We start from the raw sequence: 14,819 nt of genomic DNA, 5'->3' as shown, positions 1-14,819 counted from the left end.
CTTGGGAATGGTGGTTGGTGAGCGCTGTAGCATGTTTCATAGAGATGAAATGTGAGCAGTTTTTCTAGTCACAGAACAAGCACCTCTCCTGCTCTGCAGAAGGGACAGGAAGACAATGGCTGTCTTTCTGCTGGTCATTTGTTCTGATATAGAGAAGCAGGGAAAGAACTTAATTATGTAAACTCTGCAATACTGACTGGGTGTTATTGTTTGTTAACTTGCCAACTTCCCTCTGAGGTTTTGCAAATCCCACATTGTCAAAGCAGCATAGTATGATGATTAAATGTTTGGATCCCAGGTTGTTTTCCATGCTTTGGACATAGTCACTTTGCCTCAATTTCTTTCACTAAAAATTGGGGTTAATATTACAGTTTCATCTGTGAGGTAATGTAAGGATGAACTGGAGTGGGCTGTCAGTGACCACTGGGTGTATCTCACACATCATCAGTGAGTGTGTCAGGCATGGGTATGGGTAGAAGAAACCTGGAAGGGCTCCTAGGGGACCACACTGTTCTCAGTGAAACACAGCTCTGTGGCTGGGTAAAGAGGTAACTCCCTGATTGGATCTAAGGCAGAGCCCTCACAAGGCAGGTTCTTCGTGCTAGGACAGTACTAATTTTTGAACATAAGGAAACTGAGTTCCCTTAACTCTAGGTCCACGCACACCATGGTGATTAGAGGCATGGTGGACTATTTCAAGAACTTACTTAGTTTCTAATTATGGTTTTCAAGTCTAAAACTAGGATTCTATGACTAGTCTTTACTTCCAAGAACAACCCAGTAGATCTTTACACTGGGAAGAATGCTACAAGTAGCAGGGTACTGTGTTTTCAATAAAGAAACCTCAAGTTTAGCTTCAGAAGATTCTGCATGGGGCTAGGGAGATGACTCAATAGTTAATAATACTTGAGGTACAAGCATGATGAGGGTCTGAATGTGAATCCCCAGAACCCAGATAAAAAGCTAGTCAGACCTCTAACCCCAGCATGGGGGTCAAAGACTCATGGGTCCAGAAAGCTTGGTGGTAGCTAGCCCCACCCAAACAGCAAGCTTCCCATTAGGTGAGCAAGCCTATCCCAAGGAAATAGGCAGAGCTATTGAAGACAGGCATCCTGCTCTGGCCTGTGCAGATGTGTGCATGAGTATGCACAGCTCCATATTCTTTTTTCCCCAGATTTTTAAAATTTGAATTAGAAACAAGATTGTTTTACATGACAATCCCAGTTCCCTCTCCCTCCCATCCTCCCCTACCAGTCCTTCCGAAACTAAAGCCCTACCTATCACATATTCTTTCTGCTCCCCCTGGATGGTGAGTACTTCCATAGGGTGTCATCATAGTCTAGCATATCCTTTGGGATAGGGCCTAGGCCCATCCCCATGTGTCTTGGCTCAGGGAGTATTCCTCTATGTGGAATGGGCTCCCAAAGTCCACACCTATGCTAGGAATAAGTATTGAACTACTACAGGAGGTCCAGTAGATTTCTGAGGTTTCCTCACTGAAACCCATGTTCCTGGGGTCTGGATCAGTCCCATGCTAGTATCCCAGCTATCAGTCTGAGGAGCAAGAGTTCCCTGATGTTCAGGTCAACAGCTGCGTATTCTAATGTACCACACACATTACACACAAAAAGATTCAGCATTAGAGTACTACTTATTTGCTCCTGAATGACAAAATAAGGTTGAAATACTCAGTGTCTTCTTTACACACTACCTTGTCTACCAACTTTTCTTTTGTTTCCTTGCAATCTATGTTTATGTGGCCCCAGGTGCATTATGTTGGAAGGTCAGAATATTTTTGTTCTTACTCATTTAGTCTTAATGTGGTACGTTTTCTTTTTGTAACAAAACCTTTCCATTTATTCATCTTGATGCATATATAGAATTCTATCTTGTGACAGATGGTTGTGAACTTCCATCTCTAGTCACCTGTCTCAGTCACTGTTTTCTCTTCCTGTAACATAAATTTCTTATTTAGTCACATTACTGACTAGATAGCATTCTATGAAAAAGATTCACCTTGTCTTTTTCATTTCTTCCTTGGCTTCTTAGTTGTCTCCACATTATGGTCCCACTAAAGCCTGCAACTTGGCATGGAATTCCTTTGAATTTTCTTGGATTTTTTCTTCCGTTTTGCATTTTTTCATGTTTTTACTTTCCCTGTTTTTTCTTTTATTTATTCTTTTTAGTATTTCTTTTCTTCTCTTTTTTTCTTTTTTCAATGTCTGAAAATAATTCTAGAGCTTAATTCTAGAACACATCAGCAGTCAGTAACCTTTTTAAAGTAGTGTTTTGTAACTGTTGGACTTACCTCATTTTTTTATTAGATCATTAGCTCATTGGTATGTATGGCACTTTAAGTACAATAGCCTCAGAAACAAGCTCAAAGGAGGTCATGTGTGACACATGATAATCAGAGTGGGTGAAGTTTTCACCAGAGAGGGTCTCCGGAGCATTGACCACATGTTTTACTAAGCATGCTCTAGGTACTCCAGGCCCCATGGACAAGAAAATGAGCAAAAGGGCATGGCTCCTGTGCTCTTAGTGTTTGATTCTTGAGAGGGAATATTTTAAGTGACCATATAAAGAAATAAATCACATTTCTAACAGTAACTGCAATACAAAATCTGCATTTGCCAGAATTAGGTAACCACAGGGAGAGAGGAAGTAATCCCAAAGAGAGTTTTGGACGCAGGGTTGGTGGAGGTGAAACTTGGAGGATAAATAGGAATTACACCCCAGTACTGAGTGCCTTATTGGCATTGGGGCCGTAAAGCTCCTTGTGGCAGGAGGGGGATGCTTCCTTGGGAATAAGAAGAAAATGGGTATGCCTGTGACAGGAAAGATTTCTCTAGTCGTTCTCAAACTTCCTAATGCTGTGACCCTTTATTATAGTTCCTCATGTTGTTGTGCCCCCTCCCATAAAATTATTTTTGTTGTAACTGTAATTTGGCTACTGTTAAGAATCGTGAAAATACCTTTTGGAACTAGCGGTTTGCCAAAGGGGTCACAACCAGAGGTTGAGAACCACTGCTCTAGACTTGAGTAGGAAATTGACTCCGTGTTTTTAGTTTCACTCTGGGAACATCCTGGTCCTACTGTAAAGACTAGTTCTAATATTGAGAAAAGCCTCCAAAGTTGCTGGGCAGTTTTTGTTCATATTAAAATATGTTCATATATTTACAGTCCATCTACTGAAAATATAGAATTGCTGTGTTATTTACAGCGTTCTTGTCAAGGGGTAAAACTCATACCTGCAACTGTCAATAAAAGACATTCCATGTTCAAGGTAGCTTCTAAACCAAGCAAGGCATTGTAAATATTGTGGTTGACACTGAAGTTGGCTAATTCTCTCTGGAGTCTACATATCACATATGAAAGATATCAGATTACTTAAGTGTTGATTACTCTCAGATCTCTGTGATCTAATAGTTTCTTTAGTGTGATACCAACGTTCCTAATGTCAGGGCAGATTACAGCTATTCATGGCAGACAGGACTCTGTGCCTGGCTCCCCAGCATGTAGCTGGTGATGGTTGCCTTTGAACAGATATAGTCCATACAAATATACTTGGTTCATTGGTACATTATGCCCACCCCACAGTTCAATGACAGTTTAAGTTTTCTAAAGCACTTTTGTGGTTCTTATGTGGTATCGAAAGTCTAACTTTACACATAAAATGCCTTGAAATGTCATTTGACATAGAAATAATCTAAATGAGATGGCATGTGTGTCACAGAGCATAAGATAGTATTTGATAGCAGTCATGAAGTTAGCTCTATACAGAACCAATTTGTTGGACTATGGATAACATTAATAATAATAGATGAATAAAATATAATTATTTTTATTTATGTGTGTGTACCTGCATGTAAACAATGTGCATGTAATGTCTGCAGAGGCCAGAACAGAGCATTGGATCCTCTAAAACTGGAGTTATAGGTAGTGGTAAGCCACTGCATGTAGAATCTGGGAACTGAACCCAGATCTACTGCTAGAACAGCAAGTCCTTTAAACCATGGAGCCATCTGGAATCATGAAGCTGTAGAACACTTTTTTTTCAGGAGCATTTAGGGTTACAGAAATAAAACACCATGATAGATTATGTAAACAATGCTGGTTTTACAAAAGGCTCAACTGGTTGTGCTGAAACTGTGATTCAGCCCCCTGATAACCAAGCTTTGAACAAGTCACCTACATACACCCCCAGAAAGATGGCCATTCCATTTTTAAAACGAGGCTGATCTAAATAAGGGACTCCTCCTTACACATTAATTAACAGCAAGCAGGAGGAAGGTTCCAGGACTCCCAGTACATGCAAACACAGGTTCCCACGCAAACAGGGGAGGGAGGACAATGAGCACGTGAATAGCAGGCTTGATGCACTTAATTTTATACATGATGAAGCAGAAAGCTGGTGGGAGCCATGGCCATTTTATCACCTTCATGCTAGTGTGAGGTTCAACTTAGGGGAAAAGCAATTGATGTTTATAAAATGTGAGTGACTAGTAGCCACCTCTCCTTTTGATACATGATTTTGACCAATAAGTTGATGTCACCAACATTATACATCTAGCTTATGGGTAACAAGAAATTTTAGTTTCTGTTTATGATTATACATATATGATTTAAATAAATTATTTTACTGTAGTTTTTCTGCTCCTTGTGGGTGCAGAAAAATCAAAGTGCAACAGATATCTTCCTAATCCCCAAAATGCCTATCATGATTGAAATCTGAACGCTCTGGATACAATCACCTGGCTATTGTTGACATCAAGATTCACTTGTTTATGGAAAACAAACAAGCAAAGTCTTTCACTGATTTTGAAAGTCAGTGAAACTGGAACAGGCCTCATAAACTGTGTTCATAGAGTTGGGCTTTCCGTCCTGTTGGCCTGCCTGCAGTGAAGAACCCCAGGTGAGATGAGAAGTGAGCTGTCAGTTGCAAATGGTGCCTTTACAGCTGTTGTGAACCAGACACTGAATTGAAATATTGCTTCAGTTAATAGTTTTTACAAAGAGAGAGTCACATTTAGTTTCAAGGGAGAATGCTCCAGAAAGAAGGGCATTTGTTTGCACTCTGCTTTTCTTTCAGGGCAGGGGCTAAATGTCACCAGGTGACTGGTAGTACCACAACTCTTCATGTGCCTTGAGCCATTTCATTCTGATCTCTGTCCTGTGCAGCTTTCTCCTCAAAGCACATACCTTGCCACATCAGTTCTTTTTATGGTGCAAAGGGTGAAACACCATAATCTACGCCAAGGAAAAGTACTCCAGACACTTTTGTTTGGGCCCTGTCAAGATTTCAAATCCCAAAAGGGTCTGTGTTTGGCACTCGGCCTCTTTCCCCAGGGAGAGGCCTGTTTTCAAGGCAGTTGTTAGAGAAGTCGAACACCCAACTTTGGGAGGAGTCTGGAGGTAGGAGAAATCCCATTTGAGAGGTTTTGTGTAAAGCAAGGATGCTCGTGTCACACAAAGACACAGCTGCATTCTGTCTACCAGTTGTTCTTTAAGTTCCCACTAAGGCAGGTAAGACCATTTATTTGGATTTGAAAACTTGAGCTGTTTCAGGCTCTGGGAGTCTGGCTGCCTCATTTAATTTGTGGTGTCAGGAGAAAAAGTCCCCAGTGCACATGTGAATGGCAGACTATTATTTACCAGTGACTCTGGCTCAGAGCCTAATCTTCAGGTGTCTCTAAAAACTATTTTGTAAGAAAAGATTTTCCTTGTTCGGTCACAGGAAAAAAAAAAAAAAAAAAACCTTCAGACCTGGACAGAAACTGTTTTTGTGATTGTTCCTGACTGTGTCTCTGATAAATGGTGTCTCAGGTGAGGACTTGCTATGTGGCTCCAAGGATTTGGTGCCCTTGAATAGTATGTTTGGGTTGGTCACACTCCAGGGGGACCACTGTCTGGGAGTTTTTAAGATACTTTTAAGTAATGAATGTTGGACCACGGACAATGCTATGCTATTCTTATTGGTTCAAACAAGATAACTTGGTTGTATCCCCCACCCTTTTCTAATGAGAGAAGCACGCGTTTTCCAAGCGTATTAAAGTAAGATGCTTATTCAAGGAGGTATAAAGTGAGGGCATGCAACATCACCCATTATCTTGTTTAATATAAAATCATCAGTTTGGAAAAGAGGGTCTGGGGGTGAAAATGCCATTTGAATTTGCATGTTGAGGGCTTTAATAACATCTGTGTGATCCTAGCAAAGGTTCCAGTCAAGTAGTTACATTTTTTTATTTCATTCTATGAATCAAAATAAAAGTGTATGTATTTCTTGAGTGCTTCCTCTTCATTAGAACAATATGACATGGTCACTACCAATCTAATTAGGAGGAAACATAAGGGATGGTATAATTACATGTACATAATTATATATATAATTATCTGTTGTAGGGTCAGAATAGAGCTCAGTGGTAAACACTTACCTCAAATTAGCCCCAGCACTGAAAACAGAAAGGGGGAAATGCACTGTGTTTTATCTTCTCTGGTAAGTAATATAAATAAGATACAGGATACAGAAAATAGTCCTGCCCTCAAAAAGCATTCCTGATGGATAGGGTAAAGCTTGTTAAACATAGACATGCACAATGTGGTGGCTGGAATAAGACAGACCTCAAAACACCAGAAATGGGGAGGGGAGCCTGGCTTGAGTGACTCCAGGAGGGCTTTATAGGGAAGAGGGTCCTCACCATTCTGTTGCTTGAAGATGTGAATAGAATTCAGCCTGCACCCCACAGGGAAGGGCAGCAGACATGGAATGGCAGGGCAGGTGAGGGTGTGCCAGTAGCCATTGGGTATTGCTCCGCTGCATGGGGTGAGCAACCCCTAAAGCTTCAAGAAGCAGCTTCCATGGTGTGGTGGGTTGCTTGAATGAGCAGTGTGGAGAAATGATGCTAAGGAGACATCACAGACCTTTAACACACACTTAGGCTTCACTTTCTATGTTCCAGGAACAAACCTCAGAGCTTTATTAACACTACTGCTGACTCATCTTATCACTATAACAACCAGGTCAGGTCAATTATGGCTTTATTCCTATTTATCTTAAGAGAAAGGTGAGGCACAGAGGGATGAACCAGTGCTCACAAGGATGTACAGCTTCTAGGGAGGAAGCCAGGATTCCACCTAGCCTCTGGATTCTTGTTGAAAAAGGAGATAGACAGATGTCTTAAAATTTTAACACCCATCTGGAAATTATTCTCTGAAGTGAATGAGAATTTTCAGAAGTTTCCCTGGCTGGTGTTTATCTAAATAAAGATATCTTAATCATACAGACTACGGATGGTCTCCTAATATCTGGCACCCAAACACAAGCCAGAGCATGCCAGGGGCAGCAAGGCAGGCAGGCCAGAGAGAAGGGGATCCCATGTGTCTTGCAGCTCCTTAAAACCCTATCATGAGTCATTCTGACCTCACCTTGACCATGCCCTGACAGGTGTGGTCAGGCACTCCTGTAGCCAGCTTCTAGCAGGCGTGGCTTACTGTCCCCTACAGTCCAATGTGGGCAGTGGAAATAGAACTCTGGTCCTCTGCAAAAAGAAGTGCTTCTAGTCACTGAGCTGTCCCTTCAGGATGCAACTTCATGCATTTATTAGCTTGTGATTTTATCCACTAAGACACAGTTCACGAATTCCTGCTGCTGCATAGTGAAACAGTCTGTGGGAGAGGAGAGCAGATACATCAATTCTGGACTCATTGTTAAAGATACAGAAACAGAGAAGCAGCAATACCCAAACATTTTCCTCTCTGCTGGGGGAATAGATCTCTCTTCCTTCATGGGAGGCTGTGGTACCTTGTGCTTTGGGAGGTTGCATGTGTGTTCAGAGGGGCTTTGGAGAAATGAACTAAGGAAAGAAAAGTGCATTTTTTTCTGGATTTGATTTCTTAGAGACTTAGGGTTGGAATCTAAGAACCTCTCAAAATAGATTGTCCAAGGAGTTTTATAATCTACTGGAAAGAGTTGTGGAGGAATATTTCCTCCTGATTCTGGGTATGTTGAAAAGATGTCACCTTTTGTCTGAAGATATTGCCCAAACAATGGCACAAGAGCTATAGACAACATGGTCTCTAATGTCCCCTTTGCTGAATTTTTTAAAAAAATTTAGTTATGTGTCTATAGAGGTGTGCATGTGTGTGTGTGTGGATGTATGTGTGTGTATACGTGCATGTGTGTGTATTCATTTGAGTATATGTAGATGCTGGAAGCTTAACCCCAGTAAATGCAAGAATAGTATGAACTCTTAACCACTGAGTGCTCTCTCCAGCTATTTATAAGTGTAATGATCACTCATATATACCTGCAATACACACAAAAATATGTGATATGTCTTGATCCTGATTCACCTCTATCTCAGACAAAAATTTAGCATGAGAAATGCAAGGGATACACTGGGCTCCTGAAATCTAATGACTCATCTTTATATTTTATTCTGTCTTAACATATGTCAACATAGAAGAGATTTTTTATTTTTATTTTTTGAGACAGGGCTTCTATGTAGCTTCAGAGCCTGTCCTGGTACTTACTCTGTATACCAGGATGATCCTGAACTCACAAAGATCCACCTGCTTCTGCCTCCCAAGTGCTGGAATTAAAGGCATGAACCACTATCACCCAATTCTGTAAGAGCTTTCTATGATACTGTCTTAGTTAGGGTTTTTATTGATGTGAAGAGACACCATGACCACAGAACTCATATAAAGGAAAGCATTTAATTAGGACTGGCTTGCCATTCAGAGCTTTAGTCCATTATCATCATGGCAGGAAGCATGATGTCATGCAGGCAGACATACTGCTGGAGAGATAGCTTAGAGTTCTACATCAGGATCCTCATGCACTAGAAAGAGAGTAACACTGGGCCTGGCTTGAACATTTGAAACCTTAAAGCTCACCCCCAGTGACATTCTTCCTCCAACAAGGTCACACTTACTCCAACAAGGCTATAACTCCAAACAGTGTCATATGCTATAAGCCTATGAGGGCCATTTTCATTGAAACCACCACAGATACCTAATGCATTTAGTAAAATCTCAGCCATTCCTTGGATGCTCAGAATGTGCACTACCCTGGGTTGGCTGAAAGATCTAGTAATCTCCAATTATAGAATTACTAAAAACATGTTCATTGTGATACTGTTGTAATCATTCTCACTCTCAGAAGTGTTCTTATTAGAAGGACAAATTATATCTTCACCTCATTCCCCCACAAAACTATTTTAAAATATGCATCCATCTTTCCATCTTGCAGATAAGTCATTGTCTCTTACCAGCTAATCACCTGCTTCAAGTAGCACATGGCAGAGCCAGGGTGCAAGCTCTCAGTTCTAATTGATGCCAAACTCATGTTATTTTATTTTATTTTTACATGTTTTTTTATTTGTATGGGGGGAGGGACTCATGCATAGCATGGCATTCATGTGGTGGACAGATAACAGATAACAACTTGCAGAAATTGTTTCTTTCCATCTGTCACATGCATCCCAGGGATCAAACTCAGACTATCAGACTTGGCTGCAAAAACCATGACTTACTGAGCCGTCTTGACAACCACAAAACTTAGGTTCTTTTTTCTTTAATGTAGTTTTGAATTTAGTATATATAAATGCTTTACCTGAACATATGCATTTGCACCACATTCTTACAGTGACTATGGAGGCCAGAAGAGGATACCAAATCTGCTGGAACTGAAGTTTACAAACAGTTATGAGATGCCATATGGGTTCTGAGAATCAAACCTAGGTCCTCTGGAATAGCAGCCAGTGATCTTAACCACTGGACAGCCCCTCACAAACTCATGTTCTCTATGAACACCATTCAAGTTCTCCTTTGCTTAGCAATGAAGGGAAAATGACTTATTTTTGGAATGTGTCTATGACATCCTCATTTTTAAGTGCAGATAACCTTCAATCCTAGGGCACTCTCCTTATGCTAAATCAAACCTATCATGTTACAAGTCAAAATGATTCCTTTGGCTCTGTTCCAGATGAGCTAGAAATCAGCTGGTCACAAGATTTTATTTTTGTTCAAGGTATACTCATCCTCTAAGACTCTGCAAATAGAAAAACCTTGATCACAAAGGACAAAATCTGGTGACTATACAGCACAGTGTGTGTACTGATGAAGGATGTGAGAGTTTACCAATGCTGAGTCTTTAGTGGTAGAGTATGTTGGTGTTCTTAGATAAATGACTCAGAGGATCCCTTATTGAGCGTCAGCTATCCTGGGTAGACAACGGGACTCTCTTCTATAGAATAGGTGCTCTGAAGCTAGGAAGATGGTCCATTGGTTAAGAGTGTGTACTGCTCTTCCAGAAGACCTAACTTCAGTTTCCGTAATCCATGTTAGGAGGATCATAACAGCCTGTAACTCCAGCTCCAGAGGACCTGACACCATCTTCTGGCTTTCACAGTCACCTGCATTCACACATGAACAACTGTCTTACACACACACACACACACACACACACACACACACACACACACATACACACACACTTAAAATAAATAAATCTTATCTTCTCATGGTGACACAATATTCAGGATGTAGAGGTGGGCTGATCTTTGTGACTTCAAGGCCACCTTGGTATATACAATGGGATCTAGGAGAGCCAGATCTACATAGGAAGACCCTGTGTCAAGAAAAACCCAATTTTTCTTTCTTTTATTTATATTTTTATTTAAATTAGAAACAATCTTATTTTACATATCAATCCTAATTCCCTCTCCCTCCTCTCCACCTATACCCCCCATCAACCCCCCATTCCATGCCCCTTTTGCTCCTCAGGGAGGGCAAGTCCTTCCATGGGGGATCATCAAAGTCTGTCACATCATTTGGGACAGGGCTTAGGCCCTCCCTGTGTGTCTAGGCTGAGAGAGTATCCTATTATGTGGAGTGGACTCCAAAAGTCCATTCGTACACTAGGGATAAATACTGTTCCACTATGAGAGGCCCCATAGACTGCCCAGGCCTCCTAACTGATACCCATGTTCAGGGGGCCTGGTTCCATCCTGTGCTGATTTCCCAGCTATCAGCCTGGGGACCATGAGCTCCCTTTTGTTCATGTCAGCTGTTTCTGTGAGTTTCCTAAGCCTGGTTTTGATCCCTTTGCCCACCACTCCTCCCTCTCTACAACTGGATTCCAGGAGTTTGGCTAGTGCTAGATTTCTCTTTAAACCTATTAAGGTAACTCTTTTCTTGATCTCCTCTAATCTTCCCTGGACTCAATCTTCCTGCTCCCTCATGTCCTCCCCCTCCTCTTATTCCCTTCTCTATCTACTAGATGTCTGTCCCCTCCCCCTGTGCTCCCAATTTGCTCAGGAGATCTTATCCCTTTCTCCTTCTCCAGGGAACCATGTATGTCTCTCTTAGAATCCTTGTTTATTTGCTTCTCTGGAGGTGTGGATTGTAGGCTGGTAATCCTTTGCTCTATATCTAATATCTATATATGAGTGAGTACATACAATGTTTGTCTTTTTGTGACTGGGTTCCCTCATTCAGAATGGTTTCTTCTAGTTCCATCCATTTGCCTGTGAATTTCAAGATTCCATTTTTTTGCTGCTGAGTAGTACTCCATTGTGTACATTTTCTTTATCCATTCTTCAGGGCATCTAGGTTGCTTCCAGGTTCTGGCTATTACAAATAATGCTGCTATGAACATAGTTGAACATATGTCCTTGTTGTATGTATGTGCATCCTTTGGGTATATACCTAAGAGTGGAATTGCTGGATCTTGAGGTAGACTGATTCCCATTTTCCCGAGGAACCGCCATACTGATTTCAGAATTGGCTGTACAAGTTGGCACTCCCACCAGCAGTGGAAGAGTGTTCTGCTTTCTTCACATCCTCTCCAGCATAAACTGTCCTCGGTGTTTTTTATTTTAGCCATTAGCAATATGGTATCTCAGAGTTGTTTTGATGGCTAAGGATGTTAAGCACTTTCTTAAGTGTATTTCAGCCATTTTAGATTCCTCTATTGAGAATTCTCTATTTAGTTTTGTACCCCACGTTTTAATTGGATTATTTGGTATTATGGTGACTAGCTTCTTGACTTCTTTGTATATTTTGGAGATCAGTCCTCTGTCAGATATGGGGTTGGTGAAGATCTTTTCCCATTCTGTGGGCTGCCATTTGTCTTCTTGACTGTGTCTTTTGCCTTACAGAAGTTTCTCAGTTTCAGGAGGTCCCATTTATTAATTGACAATCTCATTGTCTGTGCTACTGGTGTTATGTTTAGGAAGTGGTCTCCTGCACCATTTCATTCAAAAGTAGCTCCAACTTTCTCTTCTAAGAGGTTCAGTGTGGGTGGATTTATGTTGAGGTCTTTGATCCATTTTGACTGAAGTTTTGTGCATGGTGATAGACATGGATCTATCTGCAATCTTCTACATGCTAGCATCCAGTTATGCCAGCACCATTTGTTGAAGATGCTTTCTTCTTTCCATAATTTTAGCTTCTTTGTCAAAAATCAGTTGTTTGTAGGTGTGTGGGTTAATATCTGGGTTTTCAATTCTATTCCATTGGTCTACCTGTCTATTTTTATGCCAACACCAAGCTATTTTTGGTACTGTAGTTCTACAATAGAGCTTGAAGTCAGGGATGGTGATGTCTCCGGAAATTTCTTTATTGTAAAAGGTAAGATTCTGAAAAGCCTGAACTCATGCTCTGGAGCTATATAGTCAGTGGAGTGGTTAAGAATTAAAGGAATCCCTGCTGGTTATGATGTAATGTTGCTTGATATGGCAGTAACATCTTTATTATACAGCAAAGAGAATAGATTGATGCAGTGTCTGCCTTTGTTGTTCATTGTCACATAGAAGTAAGAGAGACCTTGAACTCAGCATTTCTAGGTGCACATAATTCACTCACCATCTCACCTATATTATCAAACATTTAAGTACCAGTTTGGTTAGGTCAGTAGTTTTCAAATGTGATGCCTATTTGAAAGACCTTGAAATCTTAAAATACCAACCTGGATATTGTGATTTAACTGGCCCAGACTGTCATCTGGGCTTCAGGAAGGTTCAAATCATTTTATAGTGTAACCACATTAGTAATATAGGATGCTAGACCTTGTTGGGAGCTAGATGATCAAAGCAAAATGATGCCCTTTAAAGTTGGCAGTGAAAGGCTGGAAAGATGGCTCAGCAGTTAGAAACTCTTGCTTAATAAGAGGTCTGGAATTTGGATCCTAGCACCCACATCTAGGAGCTCACAAAGGCCTTAATTCCAGTTACAAAGGATCCAATGTTCCCTTCCAGCGTCTGTGGGTACCCACACATGTGTACATACTGTACAGACAGCACATGCACACACACACAATGATAATTGGTTGAAAATTGGCAGTGAAACCAAGGATCCAAAGTCCATCTAAAATATAGACACCCACAATATCCAGAGTGCCCAGGGAATATGCATTAAAAATTGTAAGAGTTGCTGAATTTTACAGTTGGAGGGTCTGATTTTTTTGAGAGGATTAAGAAAGACCATGGTAAAATGGGATGAGATTTTTCTGGGGCATCTTGCATTTCTCTGAAGGGTAAACTGTGGAATGAAGGCCTCCTTATGTTCAAACATTAAGCACAAAGTGGATATGAGCAGCCAGGTTGTCACTAAATTAGCTCTTCCTAGCAGGCTGCCTTTTATATCATGCTTCAGACTCAGATATAGGAGAGAACTTGAAGATGCGTTTTGAGATTTTTTTTTTCTTTTTCCTTGATGTCTGTGGCTAAATGACCACAGATTGTAATTTACATCTACACGGAGAAGTGGAAAGGTATCTGTTACCTTGATAGAAAGCACAAGCCCCTGACTCCCAGGGGACCGAGGGAGGAACTGGTGTTTCAAGTCTGGGACAGGTGAGATGGAATTAGGCTTTTCTGGAAGGTAGCTGCTGCCTGGCACTCTGTATGTCTCCCCTCAGGACTGCCCCGAAAGTCAAGGCACATTAGCATTGGGTCTCTGACTTCTGTCCTCAACCTTAAGGAATATTTAGACCTAGATATATTTATGGAACAGCAAAATGAAAGCATCACCCAAGAGTATCACAAGACAAACAAAATAAAGATTCTCTTCCAAGGGCTCACATAAAGCCTAAATAAATTTGCTCTAAAAATGGATGCATTATAAATTGAGGACAATTGCCCTGTGGCTGCAACTGGAGGCAATGACTCAGAGGCAGAACTGATATTTGGATGGAATTTGCATGTCCAATGATATTTGTCATTATGCATGCCACAACATTATATATTAATATTGCCTAGGAAAGCATCCTTGAATGGAATTTGAAGAGACCCCAGGGTTTTCCACTAAATTGCCTGTAAGTCATGTAGGATTCAGAGGGCTGGTCATCACATGTCTGTTTTTGTTCTTAAATTCCCCGGAAGTGGTGTTGGTGCAGAGTCCAGAGATCCTTAGCAGCACACAGATGCTGCCACAGAAGCAGACATGCATGGTGGACACACCAGAGCATGGTGTGGCTCTGGATTCCAACTAACTGAGCCACTGGGCAACACAGCCCTCCTGTCTCCATGTCCATCCTTTTCTTTCAGCTTTTTCTACCAGAAGCCTAGATTTCTCTCAATCATGTGTTTTGGGAGAAGTGACTGTTATATGGCTTATATACATCTTAACCAAGCCATCATCTCCTTGCAACCAAATTCTGCCCTGTATACATGCCTGCTTCATGCTTATACTATATGACATGCCTGAATTTACAATGAATCTGCATGTTGTCTCTCTTAATTAGACGGTGGACTTCTTGAGTCAAAGAGTGTTTTCTTTGAATTGTAACTTCTTAGCATATATTTTCACACACC

This window comes from Cricetulus griseus, chromosome 4 (genome assembly GCF_003668045.3).
Source record: "Cricetulus griseus strain 17A/GY chromosome 4, alternate assembly CriGri-PICRH-1.0, whole genome shotgun sequence".
Taxonomy (NCBI): domain Eukaryota; kingdom Metazoa; phylum Chordata; class Mammalia; order Rodentia; family Cricetidae; genus Cricetulus; species Cricetulus griseus.
This window is presented reverse-complemented; position numbering follows the sequence as displayed.